The sequence below is a fragment of the Ictalurus punctatus genome, chromosome 5, assembly GCF_001660625.3.
Source record: "Ictalurus punctatus breed USDA103 chromosome 5, Coco_2.0, whole genome shotgun sequence".
NCBI classification, from domain to species: Eukaryota; Metazoa; Chordata; class Actinopteri; order Siluriformes; family Ictaluridae; genus Ictalurus; species Ictalurus punctatus.
Window position 1 is genome coordinate 31,446,341 of NC_030420.2, and position 12,473 is coordinate 31,458,813.

The 12,473-nt window shown below is 41.1% G+C and overlaps 1 protein-coding gene across 2 annotated transcripts in view; it reads right to left on the bottom strand.

The window, feature by feature from the left end:
- The window catches only part of fgd1 (FYVE, RhoGEF and PH domain containing 1), a 54,274-nt gene that overhangs the window by 39,479 nt on the left and 2,322 nt on the right, over positions 1 to 12,473 (bottom strand). The gene's annotated exons all lie outside the window — the stretch shown is intronic.

A 12,473-nucleotide genomic window follows, 5' to 3' on the forward strand; every position in this document is an offset into this window, starting at 1 on the left:
GATAATTATTTTTTAAATAAATCAAGATAAATAGCTGAGATACGATATTGTCTCATGTCCTCGACCACTGGCTAGTTGTTTTTCTTGTACTCTCTGACAGAGTCTTTCGAGATTGGTATCTTAATTACGATATTTTTAAGTTTATTCTTAACTTTTACCGTTCATCATATTTAATGCATATGAAAAACTCTACTGCTGTTTGAGAAAACGTTCTCATAAACGAAGCTTTCGCAGTATCGTGATTAAAGTCACACCGGTAGTAGCCATAGTAACCAATGCTAAATAAATAATTAAAAAAAAACGAAAGCATGATACACTTTTCCTTCTAAAAAGACACGGCATGCAATCTGAGAAAGGCGTTCACTGCTGAATTCTTTTTTCGACGAAGAATAAAACCCTGAGTAGATGTCACTCATTATTAACATCTGTATTTAAACTCGCCTGGATTTCCAAATACTTTCAAACTTGACGAGAGTTTTTAAGTTTTCTCAGAGATTGAAACACAATGGGAACGGCTGAGGGTTAAGAAAATAAGTGGTGTTTACTCTTAAGAGGCGTTTTATCAGTGTTTCCTTGGCGGTGTCTTAGCGGGCCTTTCTTTCTGCTTTAAACAGCCGGAGATACGACATTAATCTCGGCACTCCCAGCAATCATCTCCCAGAGAGAGAGAGAGAGAGAGAAAGAGAGGGAGAGAAGGATGGAGGGTGGACAGGGAAAGCTTTTTGAATATCAGTGCGAATTTTTACTGAGAGGAATAAGAATCCTCGAGCAAGAGCTTAGTTTTATTCCGCTCAGTAAATCTAGATGGACGTGAGCTGTATCATTTTCTAGCTGCGGACTCTCATAATAATTTAGGTACTTAGGTTTTCCGTTCATAAGGACAAGCCTTTTTCACGGGCTCTTTCTGAACGCCGACGGCTTATCGAGTTTGCGCACAAATCCTTTAAGAAATCGAGGCCTGAACGTTTTGCTTCAACACATTACGGAACAAATCCATCAGCTCCCTTCGCAAACTGAGATTCGGTTGCAATTTTGAAAGGATGGACAAGCCAAACGCGCACACAGTTTATTGTGTTTGGGACTGCAGGGAACGTTAGCACAGTGATCTTTGACCCGTGAGTCTGGAATGACACACAGGAAGTAACGGAGATGATGCTACGTCCAAATTCAGGCTGAATTCAATGCTGCGCCGATGACTCTTTTTCCCTTCTTTCACATAGCAGGAAAGCACATGATGTCCGAAAAATAAATACTGCCCACTGCTGAATGAGGTCCATATGCTGAATTCTGCATGTAGGAGGAGAAGTAACCTTAGCTTCCCTCGTCTCTCAGTCGCTCTCTCGGGTGGAATAGTGTGTCTTGTTTCGAGTGTCTCGAGTCTTTTCCTGTCTTCTCATATTACTTTTTGTGCGATTCAACAGCAAAGCCTAAACACACACACACACACACACACACACACACACCCTACTGAGTCACTTTTATAGGCATTCTAAACATTTCTGGGTTTTTTGAGGGTGCACTTTCCTGCTCGCTCATTTTACAGAAAAGAAACACTCGAGGAATTGTTTGAGCCGGTTAAATCTCTCTCGTGCTGCTTCTCTGGTGATTAAAGTTTCCACTTACTCATTCGCTTGTCCTCACACACACACACACACAGAGCTTCTCCACCACTATCTCTTTCACTCCCTACACTTATACACACAGTGTGTCCTTCCCACTATCTAGCTTGTCCTCTCTCTCACTCTCTCTCTCTCTTTCACACACACACACACACACACACACACACACACACACACACGAATACACACTCCCTCATCTCTGCCACGTTGCGTGTGGTTCCTGATGGCTGCATGGCGTTCCCACACACTGACACACTGACATACTTCTCTCCCATCCTGTCTCTCTGCTCCCGTCTTTTCCACTGTAATTAATCACACTCGTCTCTCGTTTCTCTACGTCTTCATTTACTCCTGTCCTTCATCGTTCACCTCTCGTCTCTCCTCAAGGGTTTCTCCACGTTTCTCTCACAAGTTCCTCCTCTCTCCTTAGCAGCGAATGACTTGTCCGATCACACACACTGAAAATTCATTAACATACTTTAAAAGATCATTCAAATCATTAAACTGCACGGTTTTCCACTAAGCACGCACCGATATTCGCGTAGACGATATACACTGTGTAGATACAGTAGAGTGCAAAATGTTACACACGCTTACAATGAATTAATAAGACAAAGAACTTTATTTCATGCCAACAAGACACGTCGTGGTCGAATACGGTGCGATCCTGAAATAGGGATACAAGTTAAAAAATTTCTCCCCATGACTATGTGGGTTTCCTCCGGGTTCTCCGGTTTCCTCCCACGTCCCATAAATGACAGTAGGTAAATTGGCTATGCTAAGTTGCCCCTAGGTGTGAATGTGTGTGTCTGCACGGTGGCCTGAGATGGACTCCAGGGTGTATTCCTGTTTGGTGCCCAGTGTTCCCAAGATACACTCTGTTATTGTCAAGAAAAATAATCTATTTTAGATATTAATCTATAAAATGTATTTGCAATATTTCTGTTTTAATCGCACACACACACACACACACACACACACACACACACACACACACAGCCTTTCTTAAATCAAGTCTGGAGAAAATAAAAGAGATAATTTTTTCCCATTAAATAACCATGGGGGGCACTAACTTTTACACGCAATAAATATGTGTCTGATCTGTTTAATTTGTCTGCATTAAAAAAATACGATATTTCATTTGTATTTTTAAGGCAACGTGCTCTAATTTGTTCCCATATTTCCTTCTCGCCTCAATGCTATCGCCGTAGCTCGCTAATTCCCAAATCCTGTCTCCTGCCACGCTACAAACATAAACCATAAACACTGATGAGAAATATCCTTTTAGTAGATAAATTCATTTCACATCAGACTGTATTAATACATTTAACTAGCTTATTAATTATTAGCTCATCATACATTTGGGTTCATTTACGCTAGCTACCATTTCTTAGCTTAGTTAAAATAGCTAGCTAGCTAGCTAGCTAGCTAGCTAATATAACGTTAGCCATTTTTCCTTGCTAGCTTGTAGATAGTATCTATGTTTTTGTTAATACAGAGATTTAAAAAGGTAAGCTTTATATTCATTGCTATTTCTTGTATATTTGATATGTGGTATTAACTGTGGAGTTTACGAATAACCAAGAGAAACAAATCGTGATCACATTTGAAATACAATCTTTGTGCTGCTTTAGCATTATGGTAGAAATCATTCAGACCCATAGACGTGATGTACGTTTACACACAGTCGCTTTTAAATACGGTATTACAATCGTACATATTTCTTCGCCTTCACTTCGTGGCAATTTTAATACAAAAGTACTCGACAGGAAGACAGACAGAGCTCGTGGGGGAAGGTACGTTCCTGTCAGAACCGTCATCGCACTTTTTCCTCACATACTGTCACCATGTTCACAGCCAAAGCACTCTCACACAGTACCTGCTAAAGATCTCACGGGGCATGGTGATTAATCACCCGCTCTCCAGGCTAGCAGGCTGAAAGAGATACCATCTCACACACACACACACACACACACACACACATGGCATTATATGTTTTTAACTAGGGATGTGTATTGGGATGGTCTCCACAGAACAACCTGAGGGGTTTTGGGGGTTGGGTAGAATGAGGTCACTGTGTAACCTGCACTGAGGGGTTAAGTGTCTTGCTCAAGGATGCAATTTATTTTGTGTGTTTGAAAGGTTTGGGAAAGCACCGTGCTTTTTTTTTTTTTTTTTTTTTTAGCTTTTCAGAATCCAAAACTAATTGTAAATCAATGTAATTTGATATTCCTTAACAAAATCAGCCATCACATTCATATTCCAGAGCTTTTTATACCTGTGAATGAACACTCACCCCGGGGCGGTGAGATTCATGACGGAGCATTTTTGTCTCTAAAGGAGCAAACAAACCCCTTTAGGTCCAATTATGTGCTTTAATGATGTTCCTCTACAATTATGTCTCGCTCATTAAAGGTGAAAACACACATACACATAAGGGTTCCACCAATTAGCAAGCGATTATGCTTTTAAAAACCTCAGATAATAAAATCAGAACGCAATCAAGCCTTTGCTTTCACCACCGAGTCTGAGGTTCCACCATAAACTCAGAGTCAGATCTACCCATAGATTCATGATAGAAAAAAATTCTCTGGTGCCATCATATACTGTAGATTCAGAATAGAATAGATGGCTCCAATGGTTCCACCATGAATTCGGAACTTAAGGAACCTTCCCCGGTTCCATCCAAGATTCAGGTTCCACCAAATATTCGGAATAAATACAAATCTCAGGTTCTACCATGGATTCGGAAAAAATATGAACTCTCTGGTTCCAACACAGGCAGAATAAAAAAAACAAAAACAAATCATGGGTTCCACCATTGATTCAGAACAAAATGAACTCCTAGGTTCCACCAAAGATTTAGCATAAACACTAACCTCAGGTTCCACCAAAGATACAGAACTATATAAACTCCCCAGTTCTACCACAGATAAATAAATAATAATTAAAAAAAACTCTTGGGTTCTACCACTGATTCAGAACAAAATGAACGCCTAGGTTCCACCAAAGATTCAGCATAAATACTAACCTCAGGTTCCACCAAAGATACAGAAGAAAATAAACTCACTAGCTCTACCACAGATAAAAGAAATAATAAAAATAAAATAAAAAACTCTTGGGTTCCACTACAGATCCAAAAGTCTATGGTTCTATTTTGAATGTAGAATAGAACTATCTCTTAGGTTCCACTATAGATTTAGAATAAAACCAAATCACTGATTCCATCATGAAACCAGAATATAATTAACCTTCTGGTTCTGTCATAGATTTGGATCTCTGGTTCTATCATAGCATAGAGAACAGAGTCAACTCTCCAGTGCCATCATAACAACCAACACTTGGGTTCCACTACAGATCCAGAACTCTCTGGTTCTCTTATTCACATAGAACCACTATATTATACTATTTACTTTAAACAAGAGCTCGCTGGTTCCACAATAAATTCAAAATAAAATTGAAATCACTGGTTCCATCATGAATTCAACACATGAGAAACCTCCTGGTTCTATCATAGATCGGATCAGGATTCCCCAGTAGGATGAGAAGAAAACGAACTCTCTTGTTGCACTAGGTTCAGAATAAAAAACAAGTGTTGGGTTCCTCTGTAGATCCAGAATAGAATTAACTCTCTTGTTCCACCATAGATTGAGCACAAATACAACACTTGGGTTCCGCTGGAGTTCTAGAACATTATGAACGTTCTGGTTCTAGCATAGGAACGCCTAATGGAGTCAGGATTCCATTGTCATTTTTTGGGATTCTGCTGTCTTCTCTGCGACATCACCTGCCAGGTTCTTTATTCCTCCATGCTGTTCACCGCGCCCGAGCTCGGCCTGCGAGGTTCGGCTGCTATTTATACCAGCAGCATGTGTGAGTGTGAGTGAAGCTGCTGTCAGTTCTATCTGATAGCCATTAACGCACCATCCCCCTCTGCTTAAAGCAGCTGCTCAGGAGTGAGGAAAAGTGCCCTGCAGCTGCATTTCAGCTCTGAATCCCAAATGGGCCACATACTGTCTGGAGTCGGAGATCTCCGAGGATGTAATTAGCTGATTTCTCATTGCGAGGAAAGGACATAGGAACCATTCTCTTTCCCAGGCCCTTATACATCACACCTTTCTCCTCTGATTATGCTGCTTCACATGAATGAAAACCCTGTAAATGTAGCCGATGTTGTCATCTTCAGTCTCTGAGACGGATGGAAGCGGCCATGTGCTGTATGTTCGATTGAGAATGTCGAGTCAGTAGATCCCTAGCTTGATTTCCCATGTGGAAATGGAATATATTGCAATACGCTGAGAAACATATATATATACATCAATGACTTTGATTGGTGGTTTGAGTATTTCAGAAACTGATGATCTTGGATTTTCACACACAACAATCTGTAGTGTTCACAGATTTTTTCTTAAAAAAAAAACAAAAAACATCCAGTGAACAGGAGTTCTGTTGGTGGAAACGGCTTGTTCATGGAGAACGGCCAAACTGGTTTGAGCTAACACTGAGGCTACTGTAATATCCACTCAAATATCCACTCTTGACCGTGGCGAGCTGAAAAGCGTCTCAGGACGCACAACGTGGTCTACACGGATGGGCTACAACAACAAAAGACTACACCGGATTCTGCTCCTGTGAGCCAAGGACGGAACGTGAGGCTACAGTGGGCACAGGATCGCTGGACCTGGACAGTTGCAGAGAGGAAAAACATTGTCTGGACTAAACAGATACAGGTACTGTCACAGACATTGGCACTGTGTTAAACCCCTAATATAGGCCTATACAACATTATTATTATTAACTCTATCACTTCTCTTTAAAAGCTTGCCAAGCCATGCTTATTACTGCCTCGTGGCTCATTCTTATCAAAGTAAAAAGAAGCCGTGAGGCAGTAATAGGCATAACCGTATACAACTGTCAACAGAAGCGCGACAGTTAAGTCTCATCAGTTGACGTCGAACCTCCCTGCTGGTTGGTTTATTTGCCCTGTGAAGAGACAAAGCATATTGCTTACATGACACAATAATGAAGCATGAAGCGTGTATGAACGCTATGCAGATGTGCTAAATCAACATGCTAACATGGAAGTTTAATGAAATGTCGCCTTTTCTCGCATTTTTTAAAAACATAACCGTGTTTTCGCCTGATATTAAAGTGCTGAGCATGGAAGACTGTTGTTTTCTCACCTGAAGCCGTTTATATACGAACTTGTACAAATGCAATCACACATGCCACACACACACACACACACACACACAGAGTTTCTGTGTAAGCACTTCAGGCCAGCCATAAGCCTCTTTGATCACCGTTCCTTTTAACTTCATTACACAGTATAATAATAACAAAAACAGGACAATGGACCATTTATTTCTGACATTAAAGCTCCAGAAGGGTCGCCGACCCTCAAAATTCCTTTTGCACATGCAGAAAAGAAAAGGGCTTGTCCGTGTCATCTAATCTCGAGTCCAGATGGCTTTTATATGACTTTGGGGCATAAATAAACTTCTTAAAGGGTATGTTTGCCAAATTAAAGGTAAAGATCAAGCTCCTTGTCCCATGTCAGCACAGGTTCCTGCATGGCTACAGGAATTAAAGCTGCAGTAAGCATCTTTTTAAGAGCATTTCAGCTAATCTGCCTTTATAGTCTCATAGATATATTCTGAGAGAAAATGTCTGTGGGACAGTCTAGATTATATTCGCTATATAGTTACCAAAAAGTAAACTCCACCATGCCTGTGAATTATTTAACATGTATACAAGTGTGCTAGATTGATGGTGTGGGAGATTACAGTGGAGTTATTGATATCTCTTATGGAAGCAATGGAAATTTCTGGTCCCAACATCGATGACACTGGCTTACTATGCAAAACTATATATTAAAAAGAAAGCCTCCATGAGGAACAAGACAAGACAAGAATGTAGCTTTTTTGTGATTTAGTTCCTTTCCTTTCCTGGAAACGTAATTATTTTCACTCGGTACATTCTGGTGTAACGTGTTCGTCACGAACGCGAGGCGGAGACGGATACACGTGCAGAGATGATAACGAACAAAACAACACATAAGGCAGGATAAAAGAGGCGAGAGAACATAACGTGACAACAGGAAGAAACAAAGCCCGACACCGAGTGCTGAACAAATCGTGACTTAAATACACACAGGGGCTTGTTAGCAGAATGAGTGTCATGTGACCGTGAGGCAGGGGTGCAGAGGCTGCTGGGAATTGGAGTCCCGAATTCCCTCCGGAGATTCATAACAGTGTTATTCTTCTTCTTCAAAAAAAAAAATCTATCATGCTTCCAAACTATAATATTATAGCTAGCTAACACTGGCATTGTTGACAAAACACTGTGCTGCTTTACTCTAGCTGTGCATACCTAGCTAGCTGCACAGTTAGAGAAGTGATGCAAACAAAATGCCAAGATATCATTAGTTTTGCCGACTTACACTGTAACCCTACTTCTTATAGAGTTTCACAAAACTTTTTTATTATTGATACAGCTGTGATTCAGGATACGTGCGATACCCGTTCCAAATCCTGAAGCCTGCTGCACTACACACATCAGCTGAGGCACGATCAGGTTGATGGTAGAACGGTTTGTTAATACGAGACGGATTGATTACCGTGCACAACGAGGAGACGATCTTTTCCGAACCAGGAAGGCACGGTCACCTCGTTCTAGAGCATATGTAAAGGAAATAAAGACAAACTTCAAGACAAATAATGTCTCGACGTGAACACAGCAGCTTATAGCCACAGTGTTTGCCAATATCTTTGTCGAAGGAGCAAACACGATCACACAAATTTATTTGTTTCACTTAGACGGTGTTAATGCACTTAACTAGCTAGCTAGCTCGCCATATCACAGTGATCACATTAGGTTACCACTTTTTAGCTTAAGGAATTATTTTTCTAGGCGATCAAAACATAGGACTGGGCAGCACCCTGAAGCCTCCACTTCTCTGGTGGGCTTGCTAATAAATGTATGATTTGGGTAGGATAAAGTATAGCCTACGGTTACTGTTCTCCATCTGCCAGGCTCTGTTTAAAAAATATTTACATTAGAGACAATCATAGTGTGACTTAAGATTTCGTTTTAGAGCTCGCTAGTCCATCCAGAGACGGCTGCTCTTATTCCCACCCTATATATGGACACTCAGCTCAAACTCTGGGCATAACAGCACTCCGGAGATCTCCAGAGGGTCTGACTCGTTCACACAAGTGTTATTCTCCTCACACAGCACAGACGAGCTGCCAGACTCACTTCCTGTTCGTCCAAGACCAGACGTGGTTCCCGCGCTGTCATAACTGAACGAGTTGTCTTGTGCTTCTTCTTTTCTTGGCGAGATGTTCATGATCTCCATCAGGGGAGGAGATAAGCTTGTTTTACAGTTGGCAGAGGAACTCTGAACGCCATGTGACAATGATCAGGGGAGTTTTTGCAGAACACCAGTACACTCCCATCCAAAACAGATGCAAGTTGTTGTTTTTTTTTTGGTTTGTTTTTTTGTTTTTTTGCAAAACACCAAATGTCACCAAAAGTCACTCACACTCCGACGCATTCCGGAAAGATTCCTTCAATCAAGCATAACAGAAAGCGTGCTGGAGAATGGAGTCATTTCAACTATTTCTGCAGTGCTACAGTGATCTGTGGTGGTGATAATGCATTGTGGTCCAAAACCTTTTCACTGAAGCCTTCATCTCATTAAGCTCTCATGATCATAACGCTAATCACTTCCAATCTGATTTGGATTCATTTTCCATTATGATATCTGTCCAACCACAAGGATTATTATTATTATTATTGTTGTTGTTTTTGTTGTTGTTATTATTATGGCTATCCTACACTGCCAGAGATCATGAGTTCGAAATCTGCTTCTGGTTTCATCCCCAGTCCACCACCCCCACTAGCTAGCACACTGGTGGGGGGGAAATGGAAAAGTCTGCACTTCAAATTGAGCTGAGGAGTCTGTGTGTGGCGGGTGGGAAGGTCATGGGAAGGCTGTGCTATATTGGGAGTCTCAGAAGCAAAGCAAATTTCCCAAAGCCTCTGTTTAAAAGAGCACGGATGATGAAAACACGCTGCTCGAGCTGACACAAAAAGAATAAATTAGCCGTCCATGCAATACTGCTAGCATTTCATGTAAACCTTAAGGGTTTTACTTATCATTAGGAACATCAGTAGTGTTTCGCACACATAGGATATACTTCTGGGCCTCGCAGGTATATAAACAAGTTTATTTTGTCCCATTTTAAACGTTTCCGTTATGGGGTCAGGGTATGGGGACGGAGCAAGACGGAGAGGAAAGAATGGACAGTAAAATAACAGAAAGCAGCAAGGAGAGAAAAAGAAACTGATGGACATTGTAAAGCTCCTCCTTCCCTCCTAATATGATGTTAATTACTCTATAAATTATGTTACTTGCTAGTACAAATGTCACACAAACACACCCTCACAGTGTAACCCAAAGCTCAAAAACTTTCCCCTCCGCACGTGTATGATATATCAGCATATTCAATATATACAACACTGTTAAGTTGAATCTTTGATTCTGATAGGTCGGACTATAGTCTTTCATTTTCTACAACAGCAGCTCTGAAAGTAGTTCCGGCCGCAGGGCAAATCACAAGTTGATATTAATGCACTCATTCTAGCAATTATCATTCGAATTATACAGGGACTTGCATGGTGGACACTTGACGTAAACGGATAAAAACGTGCGATTGTTGAGACGGTGAATTATTTATTGCTGAAGCGATGTTTATTTAGCATTTATAGAAGGAGTTTCCAGCGTCAGTGCTTTAAGTTTGTGCCTTTACATTTTCTGCCAAGTCTTAAAGTGCACCTATTATGGTTTTTCAGATATTACCTTTCGTGTCGTGTGTTATAGAGCTGTTTGTGAATGTAAAAAATCTGCAAAGTTTCAAAAATCAAAGCGCACGACAAACCGAGTTATCGACTCCCAAAAGAAGGAATCGATTCTGAACAGCTGAATCGAGTCGTTAGTGATTCTAGACGTTACTTCCTGTACTAACCTACGTAGGTTTGTAATAAAAAGCCCCGCCTCTGGTCTTCATCGACTGCTCGCTTACAGGCGGAGCTGAAACTCATTACGGTAGTGGGCGTTTCCTTTTTGAAACACGCTGACAGCGGTAGACCCATCGCAACAGACTGGGACATCTGACCAATCAGAGCAGAGTATGCTCTCTGAAAGGAGGAGTTTAGAACGAATCCTTTAGAACGGATCATTGAACGAGTCGTTTGTGACAATTGGGGGGTGGGGGGGGGGGGGAGGTAATGCTACAATTTAAATTATGAGCAAGTTAAAGTGTTTTTTGATCTCGGATGCATGTAAATCTATCATATGAGACCTTTAAAACAAGATTAGACACGTTTCAAAACCATAATAGGTGCGCTTTAAGAACAGAGGGCTTTGCAGTTTTTTCAGTAGCATGACAAGTTATGTTTTTTTGTCTTATTAATTATAAAAGAGAGAAAAAGGAGTAACAGGTGATGGAGCACCTATTTATAGTGTTTTTCATCTATTTATATATGTTATGCTATAATATAAGTGATAGCTAACTGTAAATGTAACTATAAATGGATTTTAAAAAATGATGGCATGTCTTTAAGAAATAAAAACAATTCCTGGGCAAACCACTGTGAGGAAGTGTTGTCATTGGAAAACAGTCAACTTCGGGTTGGTAACAGTAACTCTAATTCACGATGGGCGTCAACAGACCACCCTGGTCGGTGATTATTTTCTGTAACAGCTAACACTGCTTTGTTTTAATCCTTAGGCTGCAGAAATGTTGTGATATACACTGTATGGCCAACGGTATGTGGACACCAAACCATCACACCCATATGTGCTTGTTGAACATCCCGTTCCAGATGTATTCCCCCTTTGCTGTTATAATACGCTCCACTCTTCTGCGAAGGCTTTCCACTAGGTTTTGGAGCATGGCTGTGGGGATTTGTGTTCATTCAGCTACAAGCGCATTAGTGAGATCAAGCACTGATGTCGGGCGAGGAGGTCTGGGGTGCAGTTCATCCGAAAGGTGTTCAGTGGGGTCGACGTCAGGGCTCTGTGCAGGACGCTCGAGTTCTTCCACTCCAACCTTGGCAAACCATGTCTTCATGGAGCTTGCTTTGTGCACAGGAGCATCGTCATGCTGGAACAGGTTTAGGCTTCTTAGTTCCAGTAAAGGAATATTGTAACGCTACAGCATTACAAAGACCTTCTGTACAATTCTGTGCTTCCGACTTTGTGGCAACAATTTGGGGAAGGAGAACATATGGGTGTGATGGACAGGAGTCCACACTGTATTATCAGTATGACAGTTTTCATTAATTCATTCCTGCTCCCGAGATAAAATCGGACCCAAAGCATAACGATCATTCTCTTCTAAACTGAAGCAGACTGAAAAGTTGTGAGAATGTGAGACTTTCATATTTCATATGAGCGGTGTTGCTTTGAATGTGATGCCTCCTATGCTAGAAAACATAATAGCTTCATTTGGATTCAGCATGTTGTGATGAACTAATTACAGGCCACAAAATCAGGATTCTGATTCATATATAATTAAATGCGTTTCAGCCTTAGGCTGAAAACATAACGCCTCGTTTTACATCTGTTCACATGCGCACGCTCACACATACACATAACCGCATTTCAATAGGCAATTCATTTCTATGGACGATTTAAAGAACAGTTCCGCATGCAGGAAATGCCTCCACCCCCCCACCCCCCCTTACATCATACTGTGATGGACAACACAATGTATATATCTGCTGGTCAGCACAGAGAGAGAGAGAGACAGCGAGAGAGACAGTGAGAGAGAGAGAGAGAGAGAG